This window comes from Bos indicus x Bos taurus, chromosome 14, assembly GCF_003369695.1.
Source record: "Bos indicus x Bos taurus breed Angus x Brahman F1 hybrid chromosome 14, Bos_hybrid_MaternalHap_v2.0, whole genome shotgun sequence".
NCBI lineage: Eukaryota > Metazoa > Chordata > Mammalia > Artiodactyla > Bovidae > Bos > Bos indicus x Bos taurus.
In genome coordinates, this window is record NC_040089.1 from 37,637,773 (window position 1) to 37,644,708 (window position 6,936).

Consider the following 6,936-nt stretch of genomic DNA (forward strand, 5'->3'; position numbering starts at 1 on the left):
TGTTCCTTATATGGGGTGAGGCTCAGATTGTGTCCAGGGGTCGGGCTGGAGGGGTGGCTTGGGTGTTTTGCCCACCCCTTAGGTGCTGTTGTGTGCAGGGGGCATGCTCAGTACCCTGCTTTTGCTTCCAGCACCGTTTTTTTTTTTTTTTTTTGGCTACAGACTCTTCAGAAGTGTCAGTTGGGGTTTTTGGTCCCTTTGTCTCTTTTGGGTTCAGAATTTGCCCCCACTGCTAGTTAGTTTTAGTCCCATATAGTTTCTCTGTATTTTGTTGCTGGAGAAGAGATGTGTCCAGGTCCAAGCACTGCAGCAAAGGGTGCCAGGTCCCAGCCTATCTCACATCTACTGTTCTTTCCCTGGATCTATCTTCTTCACCTTTAGTCTTAGCTTGAATGTCAGTCTTGCAGAGACTGACATCCTCTCTAAAGAAGAGACCATCCTCTCTAAAGAAGCCACTCCCTAGCCCCCAGTCACTCTCTCTTTCCCAGTTCTCAGGGTCTTTTCTAGCTCTTATTACCACTGAAAAGTACCTTCCCTCTTTGGCTTCCAGAATGTATGGAGAACATGGCCAGTTTTGTCCATGACTGGGACTCTGGAGCCCACCACATGGTAGGCACTCAAGAAGCCTTTGTTGAACAAATGAGTCAGTTCAGGCACCCTTTGCTCATTGCCTCCTACGTGGAGGCCTTCCTAGCCCAAATCCATCACCACTGGTTCCAATTAATCACCAGAACTGCCGCAGCTGTTATAATCTACTCTTCCATCTAGAAAGTCAAAGGTTTCTGCCTTTCTTATTTAAAACCATAGCTAACACAAACAGCCAGATTTATTTAGTTATGAATTAGGCTGAGGTCCAAGATGATTCATATTTTAAGTGAAACCTGTTTGCTCGAGCTAGTCTGTTTCCTCTGACATAAATTGTTCTGGGAAAAGGACAGAGGTGGGGGAACATGTTTTTAGGCCACATTTTATAGCATAGCCATCTCACTCTTCAGTTTTGACATGTGGGATCTATCTTAGTCAGCTGGGGCTGCTATAACAAAATACCTAGACCGGTGGCTTAAGTAATAGACATTTGTTTCTCATAGTTCTGGAAGCTAAAAATCCAAGATCAAGGTTCCAGCAAATTCAGTTCTGGTGCCAGCTGTCGTCTTGTGGTGTCCTCATAAAGCAGAGAGAAGGAGCTCTGGAGTCTTCTTATAAGGTAGGAAACCCCATCATGGGGGTTCCACACTCATGACCTCAACTTAAGCTTTTTACCTCTCAGAGATCTCACCTCCAGATACAGTCTTATTGGGTGTTAGGACTTCAGTGTATGAACATTGCAGGGATATAAACATTCAGTTCATAATAGCATCTCTCAGATTCTTTTTGATGGAAACCTTGAGTGCTTCTCGGTGAAAGAAAACTATGACAGATGAAAGCACCTCAGACATTCTCTCAAAGTTGGTTGGTGAAAGCTCTTGATGGTCTATGAAACTAAATTGGAAATGGATAAGTTTGCTCAGAGTTAACCAGTGGCTTGGGAGACAGTTCACAGGGCAGTACTAAGTATAGTCCTAGCTTCATCTGTATCAATCACCTGGTGGGATGGGGTGGGAGAAGGTGTTTAAATGTTGCTAACTAAACCACAATCAGAGCTGCTGGTTCAGTATGTTTGGGTGTGGGGCCTGCAGGCTACATTTTGACAAGTACTCAGGTGTAGCCTACTTGCCATTAAGTTCAAGAACCGCTGTCATTAAGAAAGGACTTCCCAGGTGGTGCTAGTGGTAAAGAACCCGCCTGCCAACGCAGGAGATGTAAGAGACTCCGGTTCAATCCCTGGGTTGGGAAGATCCCCTGGAAGAGGGCATGGCAACCCACTCCAGTATTCTTGCCTGGAGAATCCTATGGACAGAAGAGCCCAGCGGGCTACGGTCCATGGAGTCTCATAGAATTGGACATGACTGAAGCTCACGCATGTCGTTAAGAAGTGAGATTGGACTTTACCACAGCCTGCTTATCCTGAGGAACCTGAGGTAAGTTGCCTCAATCACATTGCCATTTCACACTGTGGTTTTTGTTTCTGGCCTGCTTACTTTCTACAGTTAGTCCTGTATGTATGAACCTTCAAGTTGCGAACTTTTGAAGGTTAGTTCATGTGTCTGGGAGCTTCCCTGGTGGCTCAGATGGTAAAGCGTCTGCCTATGATGTGGGAGACCCAGGTTCAATCCCTGGGTCGGGAAGATCTCCTGGAGAAGGAAATGGCAACCCACTCCAGTATTCTTGCCTGGAAGGTCCCATGGATGGAGGAACCAGGTAGGCTACAGTCCATGGCGCTGCAAAGAGTCGGATGCGACTGAGCAACTTCACTTTCGCTTTAATGGGTCTGGCTTCCATTGTCACGTGTGTGAATCCTCTGCAAGCGGTGGTACTTTTGTATACTTTATAAAGTATACTGTATGGAGCACAGTACAGTGCTATATAGCCAATTGTGTTAGGTAGGTACCTAGTCTAACACTGTTGGACTTCAGAGCAGATTGGGCTGACCAACGTGCTCTCGGAATGGAACTCGTTCTTGTGTAGGGGGACTACTATATTGCACAGGGGTGTGAAAAGTGAGACTTCCTGACCAACCAAAAGTATATCTCCAAACATTGCTAGAGGCTTCCCCTGGTCAAGAACTTCCTTTGCTTTTTTAGATGCTGCCTCTCTATTGTTACGGAGAAAAGGCATAGTTGATCTTCACCTTGATGTAAACATTGTTTAATATTCAAAATAATAGTTGGCCTCAGACAACTCTCTCCTGTGTTGGCTCTTCTATGGGTCTTTCTCTGAAAGATTTTCCCCCTAACACTAATTTCTTTTTTTCCCCCTGGTCGTCTGAATCCTCATTTTTCAGGAACAAATTCAAGTTTGTTTTCATCCACTTAAGTCCCCTCTACCACAGGCCTTTTTCCTCCCTTGAATTCCCAAAATAGATGTACCATAGGCTTTAGTACTTAATTGCGTTCTCCTGTGGAATCAATTAGAAGGCAGAGCCTGAAGCTGCTTTTGAGAGCTTGGTAAACACCTGAGGGCAGGTTGATTGGGTCCTTAGGTGAAAATTGCAGAACGATTGCATTGGATCCAGGTGGGTTCGGTCTAATCGCCCCAGCTCGAAGGAGCAAAGTTCAAGAGGAAACATTACAAAGTTTCTGGTTTATATTGATAAATATTTAGAGAATGGATTTTTGGCAGATGTAGACTTATTAGTCTACCTAATATGTTTAAAAAGCAGGTCTTACCTAGGAGCATAAATCTTTATGCTTTTATTTCCTCAAGTTTAGTAGTGAGGCAGTACCAAATTTGTATTTATGAAATAGTGCTTTTTAGATGTAAATGAGGCAGGACTTTTCAGAAACCTTTACAAAGAAATTGAAAAAGGGTTTCTGTGTCATAGATAAGGTTATATAAATTTTCTTGTTCCATCCTAAAAAGGTTTAAACGGTGTTCTGCAAAAAATCTGTCCAGATACGTTTCTTTGGCTCTAATGAAAATGAGATCTAAGTTTCACCCTGTGTTTAATGTTGCTGGGCTGACTAGAGAGAGAATTCACTCATAACTACTTAGCGCAGCACATTTGTTTAAATTTCATTTTGATTGGAGTATAGTTGATTTACAATGTTGTGTTGCTGGTAACTACTTTGAATGCAAAATGTGCCTTTTTATGTGGCCATTTCTTGTGACTGCCTTCACTCAGAGGAGGAGGAGAGAAGGAAACTGAGAAACAAAGTTAGCATCCTAAAAGTTTGATGCTTTTCTGTTCCGCGTTACAAACGGTAGCTCTCTAGTCACTACTTAAGGGTCTCAAAGAGATGATGATAATAGGTTCTGCTGCTGCTGCTAAGTCGCTTCAGTCGTGTCCGACTGTGCGACCCCAGAGACGACAGCCCACCAGGCTCCCCCATCCCTGGGATTCTCCAGGCAAGAACACTGGAGTGGGTTGCCATTTCCTTCTCCAATGCGTGAAAGTGAAAAGTGAAAGTGAAGTCATTCAGTCATGTCCGACTCTTTGCGACCCCATGGACTGCAGCCCACCAGGTTCCTCCGTTCGTGGGATTTTCCAGGCAAGAGTACTGGAGTGGGGTGCCCCCTCTCTAAAACAGGAGCTGCTCTGTTCTCCTGTCTATATGGATCACCATGTCATTACTCTGGTAAGAGAAAGAGGCTGGAAAGTGTTCCTTACCCTTATCTTAGCACCCCTTGCACCCTCCCCCTGCTCCCCCCGGCCCCCCCAGGAATCTGGCTTGTTGTGTGTGCATCCATCATTCTGGAAAATCTCTTGGAGGCCTTGCCAGCCCTATGCGCATGGACATTTCCTTCAAGAGCCAGCAGGGGTCAGCCGGAACACTGGCTGCTCTGGCCACTTCTCTTGCCAAGAGCAGGACGGCACAAGGAGGCACTTGTTGGTTCCCTGAGCTGAGACAAAGCCCTTGCTAAGTCTTCGGAGATGTTTTACGTGCCTCTACCTTTTGGCACTGCCCTCCACTTTGCACCACGTATCCCTAAGCGTTCAGCCTTCCCTGGGTTCAGTACACTTTCCCATCAGCATCTAAGCCAACACCATAAACCATCTCTCTCCTCCGCTGGAATGGAGCTGTTCTATTTTAAATTTGAAGTTCTACAGTCACTAATTTTACAGTTTTATCCAAGTGAGTGTGCTATGGCTTCTCTCTTGCCATTCACTGACATTGACGTTAGTGGTGGGGAAGTCCAGCTTGTGGCCTGGAGGGAGGGAGACCTGGGGATGAGAAAGGTGCAGAGGAGAGAACTGCTGGAACCATCCTATGACCTGCCAAAGGGCTTCGCTGTCCTCATCTGAAGAGAGCGAAGATCCCATGTGCCTCAGGGACCAAGCTCCTATCCTTGCATTAGTACTGATGGGATAGCTGGTCACCATGACCTGCCCCAAGGGTTGTGCATTCTGAGAATTGTCCGTCTTTCAGGACCAGCTACATAATTTGTGGAGTCCAGTGCAAGATAAAAATATAGGTCCCCTTGTTCAAAGACTATTAAGAACTTCAAATCCATGATCACAGAGCATTGAACCAAGCACAAGGCCACTCTGAGCATGGAGCCCTCTGTGACTGGCCTGCAGGTCACATACCCATGATGTCGTCTCTGCCCCAAACATACGAAGGAAAAGCTCTTCCTTGTCCTGACCCAGGGGATCTGTGTGAGGGCATCCCACATCTAACTTCTCTCCCGTCCCCAGGAACCAGGGTCCTAGAGAGTGAGAGAGATACATGGGGGAAAGTGTGTGAGATCTTACTCCACAAATACTGGACATACACTGTTTTAGGCTCTGGAGATTCTGCAGTAAACAAGTCCTTGTCCTCATGGGGCTTGAAATCTAACTGGGGAGGACAGCAGTCAACAAACAGGCAAACACCCGCACGTCATGTTGGATACTGACAAGCACCTTGGAGAGAAGGAAAGCAGGGCAAGCAGGGATGGGCGTCAACGTGAAGGGATGGTGTCTGAGAGGGGCTATTTGAGTAAAGGCCTGGAGGGAGGGAGTCACGCAGTACTTGAGAAGGGGAGCATTCAGGCAGAGGGTCTGCCAAGTGCAGAGGCCCTGAGGCCTGTCGGATTTGAGGAAGAACAAGAGGGCAGCTTGGCCGGTATGGCTGACGGGGGTTTGGAGGCTGTGCAGTTGGAAAAGGGAGTTGCACTAAAGACTCTGGATTTTACTCTGGATCAGATGGAAGCTTTGGGTGTTTACAGCAAAGCTGGGTCATCATCTGACTTAGGTTAAATCGGGGGTCCCCGGCCTCCAGGATCTGATGATCTGAGGTGGAGCTGATGTAATAATAATAGAAATAGAGTGCATAATAAATCTCCTCCCTGCCCCTCGCCGCACTGGTTTCTTCCATGAAAATCAGTCCCTGGTGCTGAAAAGGCTGGGGGCTGCTGGGTTAAAGGGCTCCCTCTGTACTCCGTTGAGAAGAGATTGTGGGGACAGAAGAGTGAGTGGCCAGTGTGGAGGTTCTTGCAGTAATAATCCAGGTGGCTCTGACCAAGCTGTTCCTGGTGGAGGTGATGAAAAATGGCCAGATTCTAGAAATATTGTAATCTTAAAAGGACAAGGGGCCGGGTTGGACTTGTTTATCACTTTAATCCTATTGCCAGACAGATGGTCTGGCCCATGTAGGTGCCCAACAAGTATGTGTTTAATGAGTTAATACAATTTAACACAATTTCTTATAATAGAGTTGTAAGATATATTTAAAGAATGAAAAGAGGCAGGAAGCCTTGCTAGTATTTTAGAAGTTTTTATCCCCACTGTGCTTCAATGAAGTCTTCAAAAATGTTAAAGGTCAGTTCAGATGAAATAAATTACATGTCTCAAGGTGATATAGCCTGTCTGCCTGAACATGCTTTTAAAATCGACAGTAAGACTATTTTTAGTGTGTGGTCCGTAGGTGACACTGAATCTTGTTAGGGCTTCCTCTCCACCAGGTCATGTGTGCAAGGGCACTAAGGTAGAGTGTTTTATTTTGTTTTCATAAGAGCTCTTTTTTATTCTGTTTTTTCTTTAAAAACTTTATATTGGAGCATACTTGATTAACAATGTTGTGTTAGTTTCCGGTGAACAGTGAAGGGACTCACTCATATATATTAATGTATTAATTCTCCCAAATTCCGTCCTCATCCAGACTGCTACATAACATTAAGTGGAGTTCCCTGTGCTCTACAGTAGGACCTTGTTATTCATTTTAAATATAGCAGTGTGTACATGTGGATTCCAAACTCCCTAACTCACTCTCTCTTCACCCTTCTCTCTGGTAATAAGGTTGAGTGTTAAATGCAATTTTAACTGAACTTTATACTTGGTCTATAGATAATTAGATTAGCTTCTCCAACAATTTGGTAAGACTCTCTTGAAATTGTATGTACAAGACAAACATTTGA